Raw genomic sequence first — 24,868 nt, forward strand, 5'->3', positions numbered from 1 at the left:
GATTCATTCGTACTTGTGAACCAGGCAATATATGTTGTAGGATTGTTGCAGATGACAGAATGTCACAGAGCCTACTATAGCACATGTTCCGATCCACCCTCTCACCTTTTTATAGCATTTCCTGCATCATCAAATGGATACACCATGCCAGTTCCTAAACCATTTTTTGATGCATGTCAGGTTTAGAATTGTTGCTAGCATAGACATGTCATTGCATAGTCCTGCTGTAAGGCTCCTCTTTTGAAATATTCCTAAAACACCTGACCAGAAATAATTTCTTTACATTATCACTCCCTCACAGACATTACTGCAAGATGTATTATTGAATGGACTTTTAAATACTTACCTGGAGTATGTAGTAGCAGTCAATGTAATATTATTTTAGACCAATATTATTGACCTCAATGTAGTGTCAAACCACTAATTTAATATATTAGAGAGGTTGTGATTTAGAATCACCAGGGCCAGCACTAGATCAAATGTGCTTGAGTGTGTCCCATCATCTCGTAGCATCTGAGGAGCAAGAGGTCCATATGGTGCAAGAAAACAGTGTAAAGGTACTAAACTGTGTTGTCCAAATGTCTTAAAGTCACTATTAAATTCCCTGCACTAAGCTTGTCATATCTGTTGGGCAGGCAAATGCCTCAGTCTGCATAATGATAATTCCTGCTTCTAAATGTCTACTCTGAATGCTGCTCGGTTGCTTCAAGTATTCCAGTTGCTTCAAACTATTCAACTATTTCAGAGTTGAATGCTGCATTGTGCTCAAGCAACCTCATCCACCTACCTCCCCTCCTGTGGTTTGCCCTTCATACATTGTGACTGTGACGACAGGTGAACATCTTTACTGGTGTAATTGCATCTTAAATATACAGTGATTTGGGATTTCTATTTGAAGATCAGATCTGTTCACAGTGAAACCAGAAAACCAAAGCCGATCCTGGCTCCTCCACTTTTTCTGGTTGTATGATCTGTAGCAAACCTGTATTATTAATGGGTATCTCAGTTCCCCATTCTCCCAAATCGAGGAGAGTACAGAAACAGATTAAACCTAGATTAGCAGATCCCTGCTCTTGCTCCCCTTCTCTGCTGCTCATTCTGCAGGTCTCCTGACTCTGCAGTTCATTCCCCTGATGGACGCCTGTCAGCCGTGTTTGTATTGTGCTCTTCTCTGTGTAATTAGCCTTTGGTACTCACATTATATTTGTAACTTTTTTTGCTATTTCAGCCATGTTTCTGTTGTATTAGTCATTTCTTGCTCATGTTTGCGTATTTGTCCTTTGCCAGTTTGTATTTGTTTTTATAGTTTTGTTTCAATTTGCCTTGCTGCTCACACTTTCTCACCCACTCGCCCTCTCTGTCCATTTTTTGGTGCTTTTGCCTCCCTACGCCCCTCCCTCCTCCCAGGACCTGCTTAATGCAGGCCACAGCATGGCCATGCAGCAGATGCATGCTCAGTGGGTGCATCACCGATGCGCTAAAGGCAAGCCTGTCTGCACCCATCTGTGCCTGGATCGTACCCAGTGCCATGAGACCTGGTTCCCCCGCCAACCACAGATACTCCACCACTGAGCTCCGAGCCCTGGACCCCTGTCACCACGACAACAACTGCTGCCGCACTTCTCCATGCTCTACAGTCAGACCTTTCACCTGCTGGCACTGCCACTTCTCCTGCAACACCGGAGCACCCACACGCGTGACATCCACCACCACAACTACCACACTGACCACAATTACCCATGAACTACTTCACTGCTTCCTGCTGAATGCGCAATCACTCTGCAAGCACTCCACTGAGATCTGGGACACCGTCACTTTCCTCACCCCGACATCATCTTCATCACCAAGACCCGACTTAACCCCGTTTCAGCTCCCAACATTACCCCAGCTACTCCTGGTGGCTACAAGATAGTACACCAGTACCACACCAACAAACACAGAGGTAGTATGATCATCATCCACAAAGAAACCCATCGCTGCACCATCACCATAGACAACACCACTCTGATCATGGAACACCTTAACTTGCAACTGTACGCTAATGGCAGAACCACCATTAGAGGCACCCTTGCCTATAAACCTCTATGACCAAGCTCCAGTTTCTGAGATGCCATTCCAGGCTTCCATTTCCCACTTACCATTGTCTTCAAACACTACATCTTCCTCTGAGACCTCAATTTCTACCTTGACAACCTCAACGACAGCAACTTTACCAACCTTCTTGAAAGCATGAACATCATCGGCCTCACCCAAATCATCACTAATCCCACTCACAACGTCGGACACGTGCTGGACCCCATCTTCAAGGCCAGCATCAGAGTCAACTACAGTCATGTCACCGATCTCACCTGAGCTGACCACACTATCCTCCACTTCACCATCTCAGGACCCCCATGGCACTGCCACGAGGCTGCCCAGAACCTCACACCACAGCTGGAAGTGTCAAAGAGACAGTGTACCGACACCGTCAACTCCTCCCACCCTGACACCACAACCAACCTAAAACAGATGGTCAAGAACATTTCTGCCTTGATCACAAGTGAACCATCAAAGTCACCCCTATCAAGCCCTCCTGTCCTAAGACATCCACCCTACAAGCCAGCTGGTACACCATGGAATTGAAAACTTCAAAGTGCAACTGTAAATGACTGGAAAGGAAATGGCACACCCGCAAGGACCCCACAGACCAAATTATCTTCAAAACTACCCTTTAACCAATACTACCAACTCTTGAAAGACACAAAAAAGAGCGCCCTATCTAACCACATCAAAGCCAGTTCCAACCACAGCAAAGACCTCTTCGGCATCGTCAAAGAATTCTCAAACCCGTCAGCCACTGAAAACACCATCACCACTTCCCAGGAACTTTGCTACACCCTGGCAGAGTTCTTCCACTACAAGATCTACGCCCTCTACAAAAACTTTCAAACCCAACCCACCGACCTCAACACCCACTTTGCTCCTACAGGTATGTATCTCAACCACCTACCCACTGCTTGGGAGCAGCTCACCACAGAGAACACCATAGTCATCATGAGCTCTGTCAACTCAGGACCACTCATGGACCCTTGTCCCCACCACATTTCTAACCTCGAAAGCAAGGAGAACAGCATTCTATTCTCAAAGTATCCATCACCACAGCCACCTTCCCCAAAGAATGGAAGCATGCAGATGATAAACCTCTTCTCAAGAAACTGTCTACTGACCACAACAAACTTAAGAACTAACAACTCTCTGTTTGCTCTCCTTCCCGACAAATTCCTTGAAAAAGCCGTCAACCACCAACTCACCGATCACCGGTAGAACAACAACCTGCTGGACACCTCTGAATCTGGTTTCCACACCAACCACAACACCAAAATTGCCCTCATTGCCACCAAAGATGACGTCAGAACCCTCCTCAACAGGGAAGAAACAGCAGCCCTGATCCTCCTCGACCTCTCAGCAACATTTGACACTGTATTCCAACACCCCCTTATCGAGAGGCTTCATCACATTAGAATCCAAGGTGACACACTCAAATGGATCACTTCCATCCTAACTGCAAGAACCCAGAGGATCCACCTACCTCCTTTCACCTCTAACCTCAAGAGCATCATCTGCTGCATCCCTCAGCCCCACATTTTCCAACACCTACATGACTCACCTGGCCAACATTCATCAGAACCCAAAGAGTGAACAACATATCTTACACATATGACACCCAGCTCTTCCTCTCATAATCAGAAGACCCCTCCACCAGAAAAGAGCCAACTTCCAAAGATGCATGAGTAGTGTCACCAATTGCATGAGAAACAACTGCTTGTAACTCAACCCCAACAAAACAGAGGTGCTGATCTTCGGGAACACCTCCCCATGGAATGTGTCTTGGTGGCCCTTCAAACTAGGACCCTCACCTACACTGACAGACCGTGCCCATAACCTTGGCATCATCCTTGACAGCAAAATCTCCATGAAAAGCTAGATGAATGCAGTCTCATCAGCCTGCTTCCTCACTCTTCCCATGTTCTAGAAAATTTTGAAATGGCTCCCCGCAACGCAAGATGAACCATCACCAAGCCCTATTCACCAGCTGGCTGGACTACAGCAATGCACTCTTTCTCGGAATCACCAATCACTTCTTCAAGAGACTACAGAACATTGAGAGCACAGCAGCCAGACTCATCCTCGATCTTCCCAAATGCACCCACATCACCCAAGAAGCCCCACTGGCTCCCCATTTAAAAAAGATGCCAATTCAAGAGGCTGATCCATGTCTACAAAGTTCTTCACTATGAAGGACCAGCATACATTTACTGACAAATTAACTTCCACTTCCCCTACAGACACCTGCACTCCACCTCCCTCTCCCTCGCTCACAGCCCCCACATCCACCAAAGCAACAGTGGAGGACACTTCTTCTCATGCCTCACTGCCAAGTCCTGGAATGGCCTCCCCTTTCACCTCCGGAACTCACCCTCTCTTTCATAGTTCAGGAAGGGACTCAAGGCTGTTCAACTGAATCTTAAATCAGCAGCTCTCAGCACCTGGATACGCTCACAGATGATTAGCTGTACTTAACAAATCCTGTTTGATTGATTGAGACTTAGATGTTGTATGAAAATGTACATCAGTGTATTCAAAATATATATTACGTACTCCATCCACTGTGTGCTTTGCTGCTGCATTTTGGAGCACACATAGACATGCATACAACCAATCACTAACACCTTACCAAAACAACTTACAATATTGTTTAATTACTTGTACTGTGAATTGACTTTCAGCAAGGAAATGTTTGCGTTTAGTGTGGTGTCCAAGTATGTGCTTGTGGGTCTGCTGACCAAAAGTTCTCATTTTAATCCTTTGAGTCGATGCCAGCATGCTCAAGAGATTCTTTGGGGCATATTCTCAAGGAGTTATCGCCAAGTTATCGGCACTTTATTGCAGCCAAAGTCCCGATAAATTTATCGCCCCATTCACAAGCTGGTGCTAACAGCTGATATCACCAGTTTTCCGGTGATAGCATTTTCTAAAAACATCGCCACGGATGACCCCGGCAACTATCGCTAATGAGATGCAGAGTAGGCGTTCCCGAACAAAAAGCTGTGACAATACAACACCTCAACATTCTCAACGACCAGCCAGATCTGCGATTAGAACACAAAACATGCAATAAGGTGCGTTAGCAGCAGGAACTTAACACCTGCTCTGACCTGGTGCAAAGTCGGATGACCACCAGCACCAGACAAGGGAGCCCAGACCACAGTCACACCTGAAGACCAACAGATGCCATGGGGCCACTGATCATGCAGCACAGAGCCCCAACAGGGCCACAACATCCACCGCCACCACACTCAGGACCACTCCCCAAGACCACCAGAGAGGCAGTGCAGACAAAGACAGCGGACCGCCAGAAAACACACCAACCTCACAGACCCAACACCAGAGAATGTCATTGCCCACTAGAGGCTCAAAAAGACAACCATCCTACACATCCTGACCACCATTGCCCACAGGCTGACGGTCCCAACATAGCAGACAACAAACATCCCTCTGCAGACAAAGCTGCTGGCTGTGCTGCACATTTTGGCCTCAGGGACCTTCCAACTAACAACCACCAGAGTCAGAGGAGTCTCACAGCAAGCCCAATCAAATTTCATTACAACTGTCTTGGATGCCATCATCAGCTTGGTACCCCAGTACCCATACTCCCCCCACACTGCACATGAAAAGCTGGCGACCAAACAAGGTGAATGCATCATAGCTGGCTTCCCGTACATGTTAGGGGGCAATTGACTGCACACATGTCCTACTTGTGCCCCCTGGTGACACTGCACACAATTACCTCAACAGAAAGCACATGCACCCCATCAATGTGCAGGTAACAGTGGACCACCTTGGAATCTCCACCATCATCGTCGCCAACTACCCAGGCAGTGTGCATGATTCCTACTTCTACCGACAGTCCATCATCAACCAGCGCTAACAGGGTGGCACCCATGGAAATGCACTGCTCATTGGCAAGTACCAAATAAACACACCACACCCACCAACTCCACAATCATGCAAATCACAACTCTGGGAATGCACATGTCACAGACTCACATTCAACATGCCAAACAACATGCCCACCCACCAGACACGACAGCATGACTTACTGCACCAACCTGGGCTAGCCATGTACATGAGCCATCAATGGCATGGCACCTCAGCCACACAATGGCGGAATGTGGGGAGAGCTGGGAACCAGGCATGTGCGATGGAGGCAAGTGACCCATGAATGAGAAGGTAAACAATGCCAAGTGTTGCAGAGATGTGCTGGACAGACTGTACTATGCAGACCACAGACATATCCATGTTCACATACACCGCTGGTTTATGGAGTGTAGTGGACACTGGATGCAACCATGTCACCCCAGCCAGTGGGGAAGATCCCGGAAATGTAGCTTGTGACGCCCCCCCCTGTAAGCGTGTGCGGAGTAGGCTGGCCCGGCGTACGCCAGGGCAGCATAGGGGTGTGAATAAAAAGCATGTAGCTCTGGGCATGGTTCTTTTCCGGAATGCCCAACATCTCTGCCATGGCGGTGCCTCCCAGCCCGCCACGAGGCCGATGCCGTCGCCATGAGTGGTGTTGCCTGCGAACATGTGTGTCTGCTGCAACCCGGCCCGCTGGTCCCCAACCCGTCATGCCTGCCCCCGTGCAGCCAGGCCTTACTGCTCACCTGCCGACACCCACGTGTGTCAAGGAGGGCCCACCACATGCCGGCGCAAGCCCCAAACCCGAGGCCCACGATCTTAGCAGCCTCCTCAGACCATCACAGCCTCCGCGACAAAGGCCTGCAGTACTCCTTTCTCGTTTACATACTCCACCGTCCTACACAGCTGCCAGGTCGGTCACACATTTGGAACTGAGTCTTGATTATGCAATGGCAGAGTATACACTTTATGGCTGAGTTTATGTCACTATACTCCCTTCAGTGTGGTGCCACCAACTCTGTGCATAGCATCCGCACAACACCTGTCTGTGGTCCCTTTCTGACTACTGCCTTCGGCCTACACTGCGGTCGAGTTTCTGACACAGTTGGAACTGAGTCTTGATTTGTGTATGGCAGAGTTCATATCATTGAACGCATGGAGAGAAGTAAGAGGAAGACGTGGTGCAGTCCGGAGAAAAAAAGGATCCTCATTACGGAGGTGATCGAACACTGCCAACAACTGCTCTGGTGTCACTAACTCTGTGCATCGTGAGCCAACAACACGTGGCTGTGGGCCTCTGCTAACTGTTGCCTTGGGCCTACACTGAGGTTGAGTAGGTCACACAGTTGGAACTGAGTCTTGATTTATTTATGGCAGCTTTTATATCATTGTACTGGCCTCATCGCAGACTGCATACCCCTACAGCTCCGGTGCCACTAAGTCTGTTCCCCGACAGCCATGGACACTTTCTGGTTGAACTTTGGTGGCAACTGAGTCTATGGACTGGGGGTTGTCTTCATCATCATGTCGGTGATGCTGATTCTTTGGGCGAAAAGTACTAGGCCTTGGTGGCAAATTCCGCTCGCGGAATTTGCGAAATGTAGGCATTTTCACACTCCGCGGAGAACGCGGAGAAGACAAAATTTGCGCGATCTGATTTTTTCTTGTTCGCACTTTAAAAAAGCGTTCTCGCACGCGCGGTTGCGACTTACCGGGATCCTTGCATTCTCCGCTGTTTTTTCCTATCTGTTTGCGTGCGCCATGAGATGTTGGTAGCCGGTCGCGCTATCCCGCAAGAGTTTGCGAATACGTCATTCGCCGCGCCATCGACACCGCGAGAGAGAGCGTGCGATCACGAACACGTCATTTGGACGCACCATCCGACATCTGGGGGAAGTTTGGTAAAGCTCGCGATCCCGAAGACGCAAAATTTTCAATCTGGAGAAGAATAATATCTCGAGCAGCATAAAACCTTCTGTAAATGATGACTTGGATGAAAAAAAACTCCTCAGATTGACATTTGGCTGTCCTTTTTTGTGCAAGGAGTCCTTTTTGGGGGAGAGGGAGGAAGTACCAAAGAGTCTCCAACTTCCTGTTCCTGTCCAGCAGGCTCCTCCAAGTGCTTTGTCCATCTCCTGTTCATTCTTCCTTTGGATTTTGAGCTGGAAGGATCACTCTATGTGTCTGCTGCATCATTATCATTGGATTTGAGGACTTTTGGGTTTGAGATTTTACAAGTAAGTTGGTGTTGTTGTTTGTTTGATTGGGGCATTGCAGTTGCAGCAACTACAATTTTGGTACTTATCATATATATTTTTTTTAATTGTTATGGGTAAGGCCCAGAGCTAGTCATGGGTGGGTGCATGATAAAGCAACTGTTCCTTTGATGTATGTTGAATTTATTTCAAACACCATTTAGGGCATGGATGGCAATGGATTGAATTGCACAATGTGTATTTTTGCGGGTATTTCTGTTTTTGGGTGTGTGTTAAGTAAATGCCTTTGTTGTGTGTGGTGTGTTGTGTACCTTGCAGACCTTGTTTAGCCCTGTGGATTTTCGTTTTTGCATTTTATTTCATTAAAGGCAAAGCAGTGTGGTTTAGCATGCATCCTTTGCCTGGCTATTATGGGCCTTTTATCATTACCTTGTTTTCCAGGCCTCCTGCTTGTTGCTTGTGATTTGTGATTGTCCATGTGGCTGGTGGCCATTTCTGGAGGGAGTTATAAGTGTGCTGCTTTTGCCTTATAGACCTGCATGTGTTTCCTTTGTGGTCTAGGCTTCTTGTAATTGTGGGCCTGGCCATGTGGCTGGTGGCCACTTTGAAGCCAGACAGTGTGCTTTTTGCAATAGGCTTGCATTGTCTGTCTTCAGTTTCTTGAAGTTGTGTGGGCCTGGCCATGTGGCTGCTGACCATTTTGAAGCCCGGTAGTGTGCTTTTTCCATAGGCCTGCAAGCTTGTTGCCTAGTCTGCCAACAGGTCTTTCATCCAGTAGGCTCAGAGGTAGTCACGGGTGCATGAAACAACTGTTTCTGTGTGTTCTGTTGAATTTAAACATCATTTAGGGCATGGATGGCAATGGATTGAATTGCACAATGTGTATTTTTGCGGGTATTTCTGTTTTTGGGTGTGTGTTAAGTAAATGCCTTTGTTGTGTGTGGTGTGTTGTGTACCTTGCAGACCTTGTTTAGCCCTGTGGATTTTCGTTTTTGCATTTTATTGCATTAAAGGCAAAGCAGTGTGGTTTAGCATGCATCCTTTGCCTGGCTATTATGGGCCTTTTGTCATTACATTGTTTTTCAGGCCTCCTGCTTGTTGCTTGTGATTTGTGATTGTCCATGTGGCTGGTGGCCATTTCTGGAGGGAGTTATAAGTGTGCTGCTTTTGCCTTATAGACCTGCATGTGTTTCCTTTGTGGTCTAGGCTTCTTGTAATTGTGGGCCTGGCCATGTGGCTGGTGGCCACTTTGAAGCCAGACAGTGTGCTTTTTGCAATAGGCTTGCATTGTCTGTCTTCAGTTTCTTGAAGTTGTGTGGGCCTGGCCATGTGGCTGCTGACCATTTTGAAGCCCGGTAGTGTGCTTTTTCCATAGGCCTGCAAGCTTGTTGCCTAGTCTGCCAACAGGTCTTTCATCCAGTAGGCTCAGAGGTAGTCACGGGTGCATGAAACAACTGTTTCTGTGTGTTCTGTTGAATTTAAACATCATTTAGGGCATGGATGGCATTGGATTGAATTGCAAAATGTGTATTTTTGGGGGTATTCATGTTTTTGGGTGTGTGTTAAATAAATGCCTTTGTTGTGTGTGGTGTGTTGTTTTGTTCCTTGCAGACCTTGTTTAGCCCTGTTGATTTTCGTTTTTGCATTTTATTGCATTAAAGGCAAAGCAGTGTGGTTTAGCATGCATCCTTTGTGTGGCTATTATAGGCCTGTTTCAGTTCATTGTTTTCCTGGCCTCCTGCTTGTTGCTTGTTGCTTGTGATTTGTGAGTGTCCATGTGGCTAGTGGCCATTTCTGGTGGGAGTTATAAGTGTGCCGCTTTTGCCATATAGGCCTGCATGGTTTTCCTCTTGGCTTACTGCTTCCATCCATCCCCTTTGCCAGCTGCAGCTCCCTGAATGATGTGATGAGCAAATAATTTAATGCCAAACAGGGTCCACTTTACATTTGTATTTTTTGTTGTTGTTCTTCTTCTTTCCTATCCTTCTTGAGAGTGTACACAGTATACCATTAAAGCCCTTGTTGAGAAAAGTCTCACAAATGGCTACACTAAGTTATATCTTTTATTTGTTTGTTTATAATAGTAGTATTTGAACCACAACAACAAATGCAACATTTCACTGATGTTCTTCTCCTGGCTTCTTTGCTTTTAGGTGCACAAAAAGACAGAGGAGGAGGTGTAATCTTCACCCGTTGTACTGCCAGATAGAAGTCCTGCTGCACACCACGTCAAGTCCACGTGTGACCACAGACATCTCTGCCACTTGTGCACCTGCGTCCTGCTGACATCCAAAGAAGATGCTCCCAAAGAAAGGTAACAGGTCCTCCAGTACCAAGAAAGTTGTCAGTGAGAAGAAAGAACAGAAAAAGGAAGTGGCACTTGCCAAGACTGGTGTGCCACCCCAGATGTTTTTTGGGAAACAAAAAAATACGCCTGCAGCAGTGTTGTCCAGGGACCAAGCTGGGAGCAGCACCTACGCATCAGCGGGCTAGCCCCACCAACCTAGGCCCAAGCCCATGAGTGTCGCAGAGGTAGCCAGTCTACTAACGAGCAGTGCTGCTGAGATGTAATTATCGCAAAGTAGTACACAATCAACGCAGGTGGAAACTGAGCAGATAAGTGGGCAGCAGAAGGCGCAGCCGCAAAAAGAGCCACAGCCGCAAGAACAGCCACAGCCGCAAGAAAAGCCGCAGCCACAAGAACAGCAGCCAGAACAGCCGCAAGAACAGCCACAACATCAGCCGCAACAACAGCTCACAATAGTAGTTGTTCCTCCTGAAGTAGGGGCATTTCAGGAAATCTAGCTTCCTGCAGACAAAGAGGAGCAAGCCACTGTTTAAGAAGATCCAGTGTCTTCCAGACCCCCAGCAAGGAAAAGGAGGGTTAGTCCATCATCTTCTTCTTCAAGCCCAGCTTCTGATGATCGAGATGCCACTTGGAAGCCACCAGCTCAGTCTGAGAGTGATCTACGCCACAAGACAAGGCTAGGGAAAAGGAAGGTTCCAGAAAGCCTTAGAGTTATGGAGGTAGATGTACAAGAGGGGGATGATGACAATGACGAGCCAGTCATCACGAACATCACTCCCAGCCAGAAGGAGATGGAGACCAACATTATTACCCTATCCAAAATCGCTGCAAGGGATGTAGCATGGATACCACCAACACAGGTAACACCAACACGACCTCCAGCTTCCATATTTGCATTTGCAAAGGCCCGGCAGGGACCTACATCCAGCTCAACCACCACCTCAGTAGGTAGTGGTAGTGTAACTGCACAGAGTCGAATTCCAGGCACATCCTCCAGTTCATCTGGTATTGAAAGTGGCACATCCAGCAGCGCCAGAAAGTTCTCCTCCCCAGTTTGGGACTTCTTTTCGGTTAGCAGTAAGGAGGAGAACATTGCTATATGGTCAATTTGTCGACAGGCTGCTAGGCGGGGTAAGCTTGATACAAACTATGGTACCGGAGGCCAAACAAGTCATCTCAAAATACACCACAGTATCCAGTGGGAGGCTCACCTACTTCGCTTAGAAAAAAGTTAAACCCATTGCTGTTTTTGGGGATGAAGAATTAGGGGGAGATATGATCGCGGTGGAAGGTGAACAAGAGGGAGACATTTCTAGCCCTGTCCCCAGCAGTGTAGTGGTACCGCCCACATCCTCAGCAACATCTCAGTGGCACAGTAGTAAGAAGAGTCATACTCAGAGTCAGACTGAGACACCAAGGCAACCGAGTACTGCAATGAGAAAAAGTGTATCGTCGTTGAGCCTAACTGGGTTCAAGAAGACAGCTGCACCACAAAGGAAAATAATCCATCCTATCATTGAGAGCATGCTTAGGTCAAAGGGGCAGTACCAACGCAACCACCCAATGGCACAGTTGTACAATGCGAAGCTGGCTAAAACGTTAGTGTTGGACCTTCTCCCTTTTTCAATTGTGGAAGGGGTGGGTTTTCTCGAATTTGTGTCAGCCATCTGCCCTAAATGGAAGGTTCCCAGTTGGTCCTATTTCACCAGAGTTGCTGTTCCAGCACTACATCACGATGTGCTGGAATTGGTTGGACAAGCTTTGCAGCAGAGTGCTGTTCACAATATCCACCTGACAACAGACATGTGGACCAGTTGCCAAGCCACTGATTACATGTGCATCACTGCACACTGGGTCTCTTTTGTTGGGGTTAGAGAAAAGCTATCTGAAGGAGGTGCTGTTGACACAGCTGAGATTTTTAATGCTACTCGGAAACATGCAACTGTAGCCATGTTTGCCATGGAGAAATGTCATACTGCTGTAAACATTTTGGAAGAGTTTAACAGCAAGGTTTTTGAATGGCTGCACCCAAGGGGGCTTAAGATTGGTTTTGTTGCCACGGATAATGGCAGTAATGTACTAAGGCCATAGAGATTGATTGCTATTTCAGGGTCCCGTGTTTGGCACACTGCATTAACATTATAGTTCAAGACTTTCTGAAAAAAGAAGCCATAGTCAGCAACTTACTGACCACCTGCCGAAGAATATGCATTCATTTCAGCCTTTCATTTAAAACCTGGAAGCAGTTGAGGATCATTCAACGTGTATCTAATCACAAGAATACTCCACTGGATGTGTGGAGGAGGGAACAAGAGGCGCGGGGTTCTAGGAGCTAGCAGCCTCCAATACTAAATGTTTACCACGAAAGAGCTGCTCCTAGTGTGATAACCCAAACGAGTTACAAGAACGTCGTGAGTGTGGGCATCTCACAAAAAGTTACGGACTGGTCTCACACACCACCTGGTGTCATGCTTCATAAGGAGACAAAAACTGTGGATTCCCTCCGCCCCTTCCCCCATGGGACAAGTAGTCCATTTAACTAGGGCTTCAACAAACATGTCGACCATCCACTAGACGGTAGGGGACAATAACCACCCCAATCACCGTCACATTTACATTTTAATATCATATAGTTTTCATTTTACATTAAAAACTCCTCTGACTACTATAATGATTTTTAACCCCACTCACATATTCACGGGCCCCCACTTAGTCACTTAGAAGTGCATCCTTGTCATCAAGTGTATGCCCGCCCTCCATCAAACTAAGGTTTTGGAGGGCGAGGACTGGTCAATGATGAAGCATAACACCAGGTGGTGTGTGAGACCAGTCCGTAACTTTTTGTAAGATGCCCACACTCACAACGTTCTTGTAACTCGATCATTCAACGTGACCATAAAATGTCAGTCAAAGCACTCATCCAGAAGGTGGCAACACATTGGAACTCAAATTATTACATGCTTGACCGTCTGATAGAGCAGTACAGACCAATCAATTAATATGTCATGCGAAGAGGGGATGCTACTGTGAAAGGCATGACCCTTCAGATGGACCAATGGTGACTAGTTAAATGTCTGACAGAGATGCTTCTTCCTTTCGAGGTCTTCACATGTGAAGTCAGCAAGGGGGACTGTACAGGAGGTGTCTGAAGCGTACAAAGGTGTAGAGGAAAAAAGAATTATATGAATTGGTGGAGAGCTTATCCCTTCGCTTAGCTGACAATACAAGGGTGCAAACTAAGATTATGTCACAAGAACATTACATTTGTGCCACAATTCTGTATCCACGGTACAAATCAGCACTGAACAGTAAGACATTACTTCCTTTTTCAGAAGTGGATGTTGCCCGGTACAAAACTTGGATAGCTGAGGCAGCCAGTAATTTGGAAAATGAGCGGCTGGTAATTAAAAGCCCGCTACATAAACCCACAACAAGTACTGCAGCAGGGCATCCGGCGTCAAGTTCAACTTCGGAGCCTGAGGGCAGTGCGTTTGGCTCAGAGCGGTCACCAACACTATCGTCAACAGCAAGAACCGGATCATCAGCCTCAGTAAAAACGTTAAAGGATTGGTATTTACAGCAAGGACTTGCTAGGTCCAGTGCTGATGCAAAGACAAAAGAGGCTGAACAAAGTGTAGCACCCCTGAACATTGAGCGGATGGTCCAGGCCTATCTGCTTGACCCAACAGAGGTGTACATTGATCAAAACCCATTGCAGTATTGGTATGGGAAAAGGGGCCAATGGCCAGTGCTCAGCAGGCTGGCGATAAACTATCTGGCTTGCCCTATCGCAAGTGTCTCTTCTGAACGTATTTTCAGTGCTGCAGGTTCCCGTGTAACAGTGAGAAAGACAAGTCTCTAGCCCCAAAATTTGGAGAGGTTAACCATGATCAAAATGAATCAGCACTTTATACCACCGAATTACACAATACATGAATCAATGGAGGAAGATGAGGACAGCGGCTCAGGTGACGGCAGTAGTGTGTTAGATGATGATTACCTACTTCTGGTTGAACCCCCAGAGTTTGAGGACGAGCTATACTTCCCTGAAAATTAGGCTTGCATTTTACTGTCTTCCTACCTTATTTACTTTTATTTGTGTGTCTGTCTTTCTGGTTCAAAACTTCTAATCACAACAAATCCATCACCACCGCCTTCTAGTCTTTTTATTGCCATATATGAGTTTCAGCTGTCTGCATTTCAGTCCACTCCTCCGAGTACTGCTCCTCCATCCTCCTGAATCACCCTAAATCTATTGCCCTCAATCCAGATGATGATTGGATGTAGCATAATAGAAGAAAAAAGAAAATCTTGCCTCGTTGAGTCCCTCCAAAAGAAGTGGAACATGATGATGACTGCTATAGCTATTCTACCTTCCGAGCTGAGAGAGACTGCCCATTAAGTGAAGATGAAAAGGAACAGGTAATGAATGATGCCATGCATTGGACGCTGACTGAGTAATTTGTGTTGCTATTTGTTGTGCGTAAAGTTAATTCCTTGTGTTCTATTATCTAATCTACACACTAAAAGTAACTCAAGTTAATTTTTCCTTTCTTATTTTTTAAGAACAAATTTGTACTTCTTCTGCAGGCCGATCCATTGCATTTTGAATATGGAAAATCTGGCACAGACAGCTGGGGGGATAGCAAAGATGTCTGGAAAGTGCACACATTAAATGGTTGGTCCAGTAATGGAAATTTATGAGGCCCAGGGTAGGCGAGCGGCCTTATATGGGGCAGAAATCTGAGGCCATCGAGCATGTGATCATTTATATAAAAACGAGAACTCTTTTATTAGGCATCTTCTAGGTTTCCCCAAAAGTACACCATTAATGCCACTCTGTATGGACCTTGGGGTTAACCCAATTGCGGAGGAATTTGCCCCAAGGCCTCTTCTCTACTGGAGACGTATCTGGAGTACTCCAGAACTTGAGTCCTTCAGACAAGAGCTGAAAGAAGTTGTAAATCTACAGAGAGTTGACAAAATCCCCTGGCTGTCCTATATCAAAAACACCTTGGTTGCTATGAGGATGGGAGACCTATGGGCTAACGCTAAAGAAACTAGCATGACAACTCACAAGAAGGCCTTGTCAAAGATCTTTAGAGAATTTAAACTTAATCAGATAAAGACCAATTCTGACACAGGCACACTGACCCTATCTTTTTTAGAGGTAAAAGACCAATGCAAGCAGGAATCTGGTCTTTATGCCAAACATCCCCCCTTTGCAAAAAAACTCTACCTGCAATTTAGGTACTACGTACCACCATTGTGCGTATTTACATGTAAATGGGGAAATATTTTGATCCAGGGCTGTCCATTCTGTGCAGATAAGCCGGAGACAGACCAACATGTTTTATTTGTATGCATGGCATACAAGAAGGCTAGATACCGATGGTTACAACAGGTGTGCCGGAATCTTGGGACAAAGTATTCCGCGGAGGCCTATAGGATCCTAAAATATGATACCAGTCTGCCCATATTATACTCAGTTACTCGTTACTTATTTTCTATGTGGTGTGTATGGTCATCTATTTTAAAAGCTGGGTCTATTGGAAAATTTTAGTTTTTCAACATAAACAAAATGTATTAACACTTTTTAATTACCTTTTTAAATGTTTTAAAAATATTAATTACGAATTAGCCCTTTTTTATATTTAGAACTCTTCTTTCTCTTAATGTCGCAATGCACGCACACTTTATCTTTGCAAGAGTCATGTGTGCAAATTGTGCTGTAATACTTTTGTTATGTTCTTTTATGGCCATAACAGCCGAAATAAAGAATTTTTTAATTGAATTGAATTGAATATGGAAAGGGGACTCAATCTGTACACTGCACACTGAGTTGGACAACACCATGATGAACACAGTGACATAATATCTTCTTAGTCAAGCAGTAGGATCGGAGATGATTGATGGAATGAGTCAGGGCATTTCTTTATGAGTGGCATAAAAGGTAAACAAGTCAACAACAACCACAGCAGACCTACAAGTCTGTGTAGCGGTGGAGTCGAGTGTAGTGGTATGACTGACAGCGGTGCATTGATTTATACACTTAATTTGTAAAATGCTATGTTGCTGTTTATGTGCTTTGTCTGACTCTGTCAAAAAATGTACACTAAATGGAGGATGGGTCAACTCAAGGGTGCTGTGGGCCTGCTCTGTCCAGTTGTTGTTGTAGGTTAATGCTGGAAGCAGACTAGCGTAGACATGATGTATCCATTCCGGCTCTGAAAGGGTTCTTGTTGCACTCCACCGTAATTTATGCATTTTTTTTCTACTTGATTTTTCAATATCCCTTTTTTTCCCATCTACAATTACAGGCCGGCCCTTACCCTGTGCTATACTGGGAAAAACAACTCACACTTACCTTACCAATGAATCTACATTTGCCAGGCAGGCAGTGACGTCACCCAAGATTGATGGACCAAGAGGAATGCCGAGATGCAACTCCCCATTTTGACCAGGATAACATACAGTCACGGTATCAACTTTCATCATCTTTGAAATATTTTGATTCATTTTTTTGTCTTCAATCATTACTACTGTGTGTTGCTGTTATTATTATGTTTGCTCTCTGCTTATAATTCATCCCTACAGCTATTTTAAAATTTTCTTTGGTATCTTTAAAAGTGAGCCCAGTAAAACAGAACACAAACTGTATGTAATCCGGGTCTCTCTGAGGGCAGACAGGCAAGGCAAATTGCATAATATTAATATACTGCTGCCCTGTACTGTCTAATTGTCTAGTAGTAAGTACTACTTATCATTAACCATCAAGTTACCATCATCATGAATGCATTTCCTTTTGCTCCCTTAACAGATTTATGGATATGGTCGCCTACAAAATTTGTGTTTTGTTGTTTGTCCATGCGTACTGTTTTTCTTTTTCAAACCTTTCCCCAAACCCCCCTTCCCAACCATTCATCAAACTCTAACCCTCTTCCCCTGGGTTGTGTGAATTATTGAGGTGTGACTAAATTAAATGTACACCAATAATTGATCATACACTTGCTGGGGCAGATGTGGCGAAAGCAACACTAATTCAATGTCAAGGCAGGGCGAGGATCTTCTTCTGCTTGCCCACCCATCAGTATATTTGCGAGGTGACTTCTTTACCAAAGGAACCTAACCCATTATCATTAATTGCCGGCATCTATTGGATTTGTCATCCTACTACACACAGTACTAAAAGTTAAGCTTGTGCCAAGTGTAGGCCTAGTCGAGTGACTCAACAGTTGTACTAGGCTATCACCGCCACATTTATGTTTTATTTACTTCTTTCTACTACTCCTCCCAGAGTCTCAGGTGACTGATTGTCTCATTTTCTTTTTTTGCAAATGCTACTGCCAGTGTCTACTACTACCACCACAACCATGGCATCTCCATTCTCTTGGAAAACCAAACCATCGTCGCCATGCAGCCATCACTGTGCCTAACTTAAACATCAATCACAGGTAAGATAAGAAGTTTGGGGGAGGTATAATAATGGACTCGGAGGAGAGACTGACAGTACTAGTAGGACATGTCACTCAGTGAGGGGTACCGCATCTATCTGTTTGTGTGTTACAAAATCGGCAGATTAATAAATCCAACACTGGGCAGAAGCAAGGAAACCATGTTTCTGACGTAAAACAGTAACCCCCCCACAAAACATTAACAACGTATTTCTATGTTTAAGTAGAAATATAATTTCATACCCTAACAAAAATAAACTATGTAAAAAATTCCACAACACCCGACTCACCCCTCTCACTAACCACAACCAATGTCTAAAATGATAAAGTCCAACCAATGTCCAAAATGTCTATAAACCCCAACGCAATGCCCAATTCCCACCCACCAAAAAAAAGGATTAAAAAAGGGGCAATGCAACAGGGTCAAGTTATTGGCAGGATCTTCGGTTTGCCTTCTCCAGGACCTTTAGCCTCTTCTTCACCTCCTCTAACTCCTCCTCAAGATGGGGATTCCAGAGGAGCATGTGGCGCGCATATGCCCTGCAGTTGCATCCACAGGGGGGGCAGCAGTGCTGGATATTGAAGGGCGGTGGCGAGCGGCTGCCTGACCGTGGCGCCGTACCACTGGAGGGGCCGGGCTGGGGTCTGGCGCATTGGAGGAGGCTGCAGCTGCCGCCACCTCCTCCTCCGCCAGAACCACCAGCCGCCGGTATTCTTGGCAGATGGCCTCCAGCTTCCGGTGCCGGGCCATAGCTGCCAACTCCTTCCTGGATGGCTTTGCTTCCGAAGGAGTAGCTATAACAAGAAAGGAAAAAAAAAATATTAACCAATACTCTTAGCAAAACAGTAACACAAAATAATTCAACACATAGTGGCACAGTAGCACTAGCAAGCACAGTACATAACATTTGTGGTATGTGTCTATCCTCCAACTTCCTCGGCCTCTAACATGTGTGGGAGTTTCTGGCATTACACTAGCACTATGTATGGACTCGAGTACCCATTGCCCCAGTCTTCTTCTTCTCTCTTGTTTTGCCAAATTAACGTAACTATGTTGTAGCCGGCATGCCAGCTTAGTCAGCCTGCGCCCAAGACAAACATACTAGAGTCATGATGCAGACTCACGCTAGTTTTATTTACAACTGCCTGCAGGTGGGGAAGCTCGTATTTTTCTGTTATGAGTGCCACTGGCCATATTCTGTTACATCAAGGGCAACTGCTTAATTTCACTTTCACCCTGCCCTGACTACTAGAAAAAGGCAGATGATATCTGATCCAATGATCATTGCTTATATATGGGACGACATGAGGTACTTTGTTTTTGATTGATTGTGTAACCAGCCGAAAGGCCACCCATGGCAGGCTGGCTGACACAGTTGAAAACAAATTAACATAGGTAGGGAGTTGTCCTCTGAGTCGGAGGAAGGCACTTGATGATTACTACATACATAAACAATATAAATGCTGTGTTTGCAAATTACTGTGAGTCAAGGGAGTATTCTGAAAATACAACTTATATTCTCCTCGGCTTTGCTACTCTGGCTCGGTTTCTTTCACATTCTCTTCAAACTAAGACTCTTCATCCGATGACAGTCTCCACCCATGCTATCTATGATGAATACCATCCAGGCATCCATCCATTCAAAGTAAACATCTATCATTCTTCTTAATCTCTCAACCAACCTTAGTTTGTTTCACCAACAACAAACATTTATTCTTTTTGTTTTTCAACCACCACCCATGCGTCCTTTCCTTCCTTGCTTGCCTTGGCTTTGAGTTTGTCCCAAAATCCACAGAGGATTCTTGCTGCTATCCTCCACCCATACTGTTTCACCTACCCAGGCAGGCATCTTTTCTTTCACCTTCCACCCATCCTTCAACCACCCATGCATCTGATTCCTATCAGCAACCTATGCATGCATACCACATATCCTTCTCTGCCAGTCATAAATATTACATTTTGCCCATCCTTCCTCCTTCCACCCTTCTTTCCCTTTTCGTACAACACACCCATCAAGGTCATCTGATCTTACTTTTAGTCTTCACCATAAAACTTTCACAGCTGAGTTGAAGTCTGATAGAAGAGGCCATTGGTTACTCAACTCCCACCGCTAATGCTATTGCTAATGCTAAGTAAAGAGGGTCTTCAACCGCTGTAATGTTCACTACAACTTCATACTTACTAAGTCTCAACAGTACAGTGAGTGTACATCCTTGCAGCTAGTGTAATGTCAATAAGTAAGGAATATAACTTACCACCACCCGCCACTGCCGCTGGCTCACCCCCTGTAGCTCCTGCAGGTGCCGCATCTCCTGCTCCCTCCAAAATGGCCGTGTCGCCATCGCCGCTGGTGGTCGGTAGTACGCCTAGAAAAAAAATGACACATTTTTAGATGCCATATACACCTCCCCTATTTATTCTTTTTCACTAGCAAGATTGAACAAAAAGTTAATACATACATATACAACATACATCACTAGTACAAATCGGGTACTAGAGTACAGTAGACACTAGTAGTGTTATATCATGGTCCCTAGGGTCATTCCAGTCTTTCTTAAGTTAGCCTGAGCCATGCAACCATTTTAGCTTTGTGTCTTTTATTTTTACTCATGTTACCTCGCAGCTTGTTGTTTAAGACGCCTTTGAGCCCACATGAGCTCATACTGCTACTGTCTGAGCGCTGCATACAAGGTCGAAAAACAAGCCACTTTGTTATGGAGTTCTGGTGGTCAGTCTGTATTGCTTAGCCATAACATGCTACACTATTTGGCACGACTGAGAAATGCTTGTAAAATACTAATGCAAACCATTTTTCTCATAACAGACGGAAGATTCCCTTCTATGAACCAGAGCTTTACAGAGCTTATGATGTAAGCAGTACTTCTAGGACGGTTCTTCTAAGGTGAGGGGTCCACCAGAATTCGCTCCGAGATCTTCATTTATAATTTTATATAAACTATATTCCTACCAACGGGAGGGTGGTTCTTTCACCACTGTTCAGTTGTCATCATGATTGATTTCCCCTTTTGTCTTCTATGGACTTGTAGTTGTAAAAATGTTTATTGTTTTAATCTTATGCATTTTACTGTTGGTGCTGGCTAGAGCTTGTTAGTTGAAAATAAACATTTTTAACTTACATAGACTCTGTGATATTTGGTGTGGACTTACACGAGTGAGTGAGTGAAAGGGTGTGTATTTCTTCCACCACTCTGAGAGGTCGGGAGTGTAGTGACTGTTATGTTCTGGGTTATTTAATCATTGGGTATCTTCGGGGGTTCGGGGAGCTAATGAGACACTCTAGCTAGTCGGTCAGGGGATTGTGAGTGAGGTGTGAGGAAGGTCCATCCTCCTATCACCAACGCCCTATTTTCTTGTGCATAGTTCTGAATGTGCAGAATCCGTACAACAGTAGTATGTCCTATGCTATCAAAAATAGTCTGGTTGGGCATTTTGTTGGTGGGAATTGTCGAAAAGCCTCAAGATTATGAAGACTAGAAGAGGACAACCCTAAGGACTGGACTCAGTGGCTAGAGCGATTGGTGAATCTGAGTTTTATTTAAAACCTTTTAAATAAAGAGTGGCCAACTGGGCAAGCTTAGCTACAGACGGACTAATAGAAGTAGTACAGAGTCATAGCAGAGGCAGTTAGAGGCAGGGATAACAAGAATTTAGCAACAGATTGTGTAGATCAAAGAAGATTTTGTAAAATATAGATTTATGAAATGGAAATAATAGTTCGGAAAAAATAAGGTGCAGTAAAAGTTAGGGAAGTATAATTATTAATATTAACAACAGGAGGACTTACTGGGGCCAGCAGCAGAGCCCTCAGTAGAGGAGCGTTCCTGGCCCTGGGAGGCATCTTTTCCAGCTCCCGCCGACTCTGACCCCGTCTTCTACTTGCCCCTGGGTACTGATCATGAAAGATTTAAGAAAAAAAGAGACAACCATGGATGATTGGTTGGTGTGAAACAATAAAATATTTTTTAAATGCTCCAAAAACATTTATGGAAACAACAATTGCAATAAAATTGACCTATCTAATCTGGTCGACTAGTATTGCGGGATTCGCGGACCGTCTAGTTATTATTTATGAACACTAATCCAGTGTTCCATTCTGATTCCAGAATACTAACTAAGCCTAAGTACCACCTGGCCGAGCCCACCTATGCCAGATGGGCCAATTGTTCACTAAGTCTGCATTTCCATTTATTTTAGTCCTCAAAAATGCATAGATTGAGGACACATGCATACTTTTTTGCATACACCATATTGTTGGTTGGTTGCTGCTGATGTTCTCCTAGTGATAAACCTAGGCTATTATTACCACTCACTAAACAAATTACAAAAGGTTCTACTAAGGACTGGGGTAAGCAGCACTTAGCAACACGTGACGTGACAGAGGACGCGTCACGCAGACCACTAAAAAATTACCTACTAATAATATGTAACTAAACCTATCAATCCACCACTATCTCTTCTTAGTGGCAGGAGGAGAAAGGAAGGACTAGAGTCTCTCTAGCATTACCTAACGTAAGTTCTCTAAATTAAACTCTCACATGATCAGGCCAAGCAAGCGCAAAGTTGCAAACAAGTAAGATTTGTAGCGCCGAGCACCTGTGTCATAACAATCACAGAAGATTTTTAAACGTAATTTACCGGCAATGTAAGCAGCAGCATTCTTGCTGTTCGGAAAAAAAATATATTCACAATATATAACACAGAGCAGAAGAACACAAAGTAGTATTATTAAATAGCTACTCACTAAGCCCCGGGACCTCCACTTCTAGCAGGTCCAGCAGGCCCTGCTCCCGGTCCAGGATATAGGACAACCGGTGCCTCAGCTGGGTATCGGTGCGCCGGACATCAGAGCAGTTTCCCCACCTTTCCCCACCGCTGGCGACGCTCCCGGAGCCCGCACCTGGACCAAGGCCTGCCGCCTGCTGCTAGGGTTAAGGGGAGGTGGCGCTGCACAAAAAAAACAAGTGCGGCCACCTCCGCCTCACCAAATAAGGCCCGTTCCTGCAGCCCTTTTGGGCGTCGCCTTCAGCAGGGAAAGCGGTTGCGGCTTTCCCTTGTTGCCCGTGCTCTGTCCCTTTTGCATGGTTCTGGGACCCAGGGGGGTGGAAAAGAAAAGGGAGGAATTAGAAAAGTAAGTAAAAGAAATTTAAAAAGCAAGTTATAGAAAAAGAGTGAAAAACTAGTAGGAAAAGTCACAAAAAAGTAAAAAAACTCAAAATATAGATGCAGGAAAATAGAGATAGATAATAAATAAAAAAGGTTTTAAAAAGTGTACAGAAACAAAGGATTGCAAAGATAGAGGGAGGATAGAAAAGCAGGCCCAGAACCATAGCAATAGACTGAAAAACAAGATGGCCATGCCCATTGCGACCGCATGGGCAAGTTTGCGCGGTATTTCCCCCGAGCATGCAAAAAGTGTCGCAAACACATAATACGTGTTCCCAAACAGGAAATATTCATTGCGAACGGGTGGGAGCACGCAATACGCGACCCAGGACAGGAAATAAGCATCTCGAGCTGGCAGGACAAGTGAAAAACAAGATGGCCGCGCCCATTAGCGGCCACATGGGCAAGTTAGCGATATATTTCTCCCCGGGAGCACACAAAAACACATCGCGAACGGGCGGCACAAGCAATTCCGCAAGTTCACGAAATTTCCGCATGCTCGCTGAGATTTTGTACACTTTTGCGATAATTTTCGTAGCTCGACTATGCAAATTTCACCCACCTCTAGCGAAGACGAGGCTGTAGCATTCTACTTCTCAATTGTTGCTTCCGGATGGCTTCTACCCTCTGCATCATGCCCTGGAGGACACCTTCCACTGTCACCAGCAACCCTCTGCCACATTCACCTCGGACATCAATGAGGACCCGCTCAGCTCGCGTGGCCCATCTCACTGCACCGCAAGTCACCGTCCTGTGGTGGTGTGCCTGTGCTGCTGCATTGCATCCAGGACCACTAAGTCTGTGCAGCTCAAGTCAGGGACCCTGTCCGGTGAGATATTGGATGGCTTCTGAGACCATGGCCTTGGGGACCTCAATGCCATGTGTCTGTGGCTCTCAGTTGTCTGCTGCCTCCGGACTCAAGTGCGGTCCACCAGGGCTCACACATCAAATCGAGTTCTGACCAGCCCGGACGTCGCATCACCACAGGAGGCACATGCCACCATCACCAGGACCACCTCCAAATGCCAACTGCCTGAGTCAAAACAGCCGTACTGGCAGAATAACGGAGTTGCTCACACCTGTAGTGGATGTCATCATCTGCCTGATACCCTGCTCAGTACCAGGGAGACCTGGGACATTGATGAGGAAGTTGATGCATGTGTAACACACCCCACTGCAGCTGCATCTGGAATAATCCGAAGGGACACGATCCTCTACATTTTTTTTACATGAGCGCGCTCATCTCTAGTGCCCCAACCTCAGTGCACTGCAACTCTCGGACACTTTTGTTGGCATATTGGGTGACCTCTGTACTTGCTCCGGCTACCATCATGATGCTCCGCAGTTGTCTCTGTAATGCTGGTGTTTTATGTTTCCGTTTTAATGGTGTTCACTGCTCAAGTTGTTGCCAGTACCAACCACTCCATGTGGGCTGGCTTACACTCACCCCACACCCATCCAGCACAGGCGTCAGTGTACATGTGACCCAGCCAATAAAGGGGCCGGGCACACATACCCGTAGCCAGTTCTACAAACCATCTGCGTGTGTCCGTGTGGTCATGATGTATGCATGAGGGCCCCGGGGCCTACAACATCACATTGTGCTGTGTACAGCAGACGCAACCATGTAACCGCTGGCAGCGGGTAAGACCTTGGACATGTAGCTTTGTTGTCAGCCACTCAATGCGTAATAGGAGTGGACTGGGCCATCATACGGGTCCAGCGTGGGGGGGTGAATGATGATTCC

Source organism: Triturus cristatus, chromosome 11, assembly GCF_964204655.1.
Source record: "Triturus cristatus chromosome 11, aTriCri1.1, whole genome shotgun sequence".
In the NCBI taxonomy this organism is placed as follows: Eukaryota; Metazoa; Chordata; class Amphibia; order Caudata; family Salamandridae; genus Triturus; species Triturus cristatus.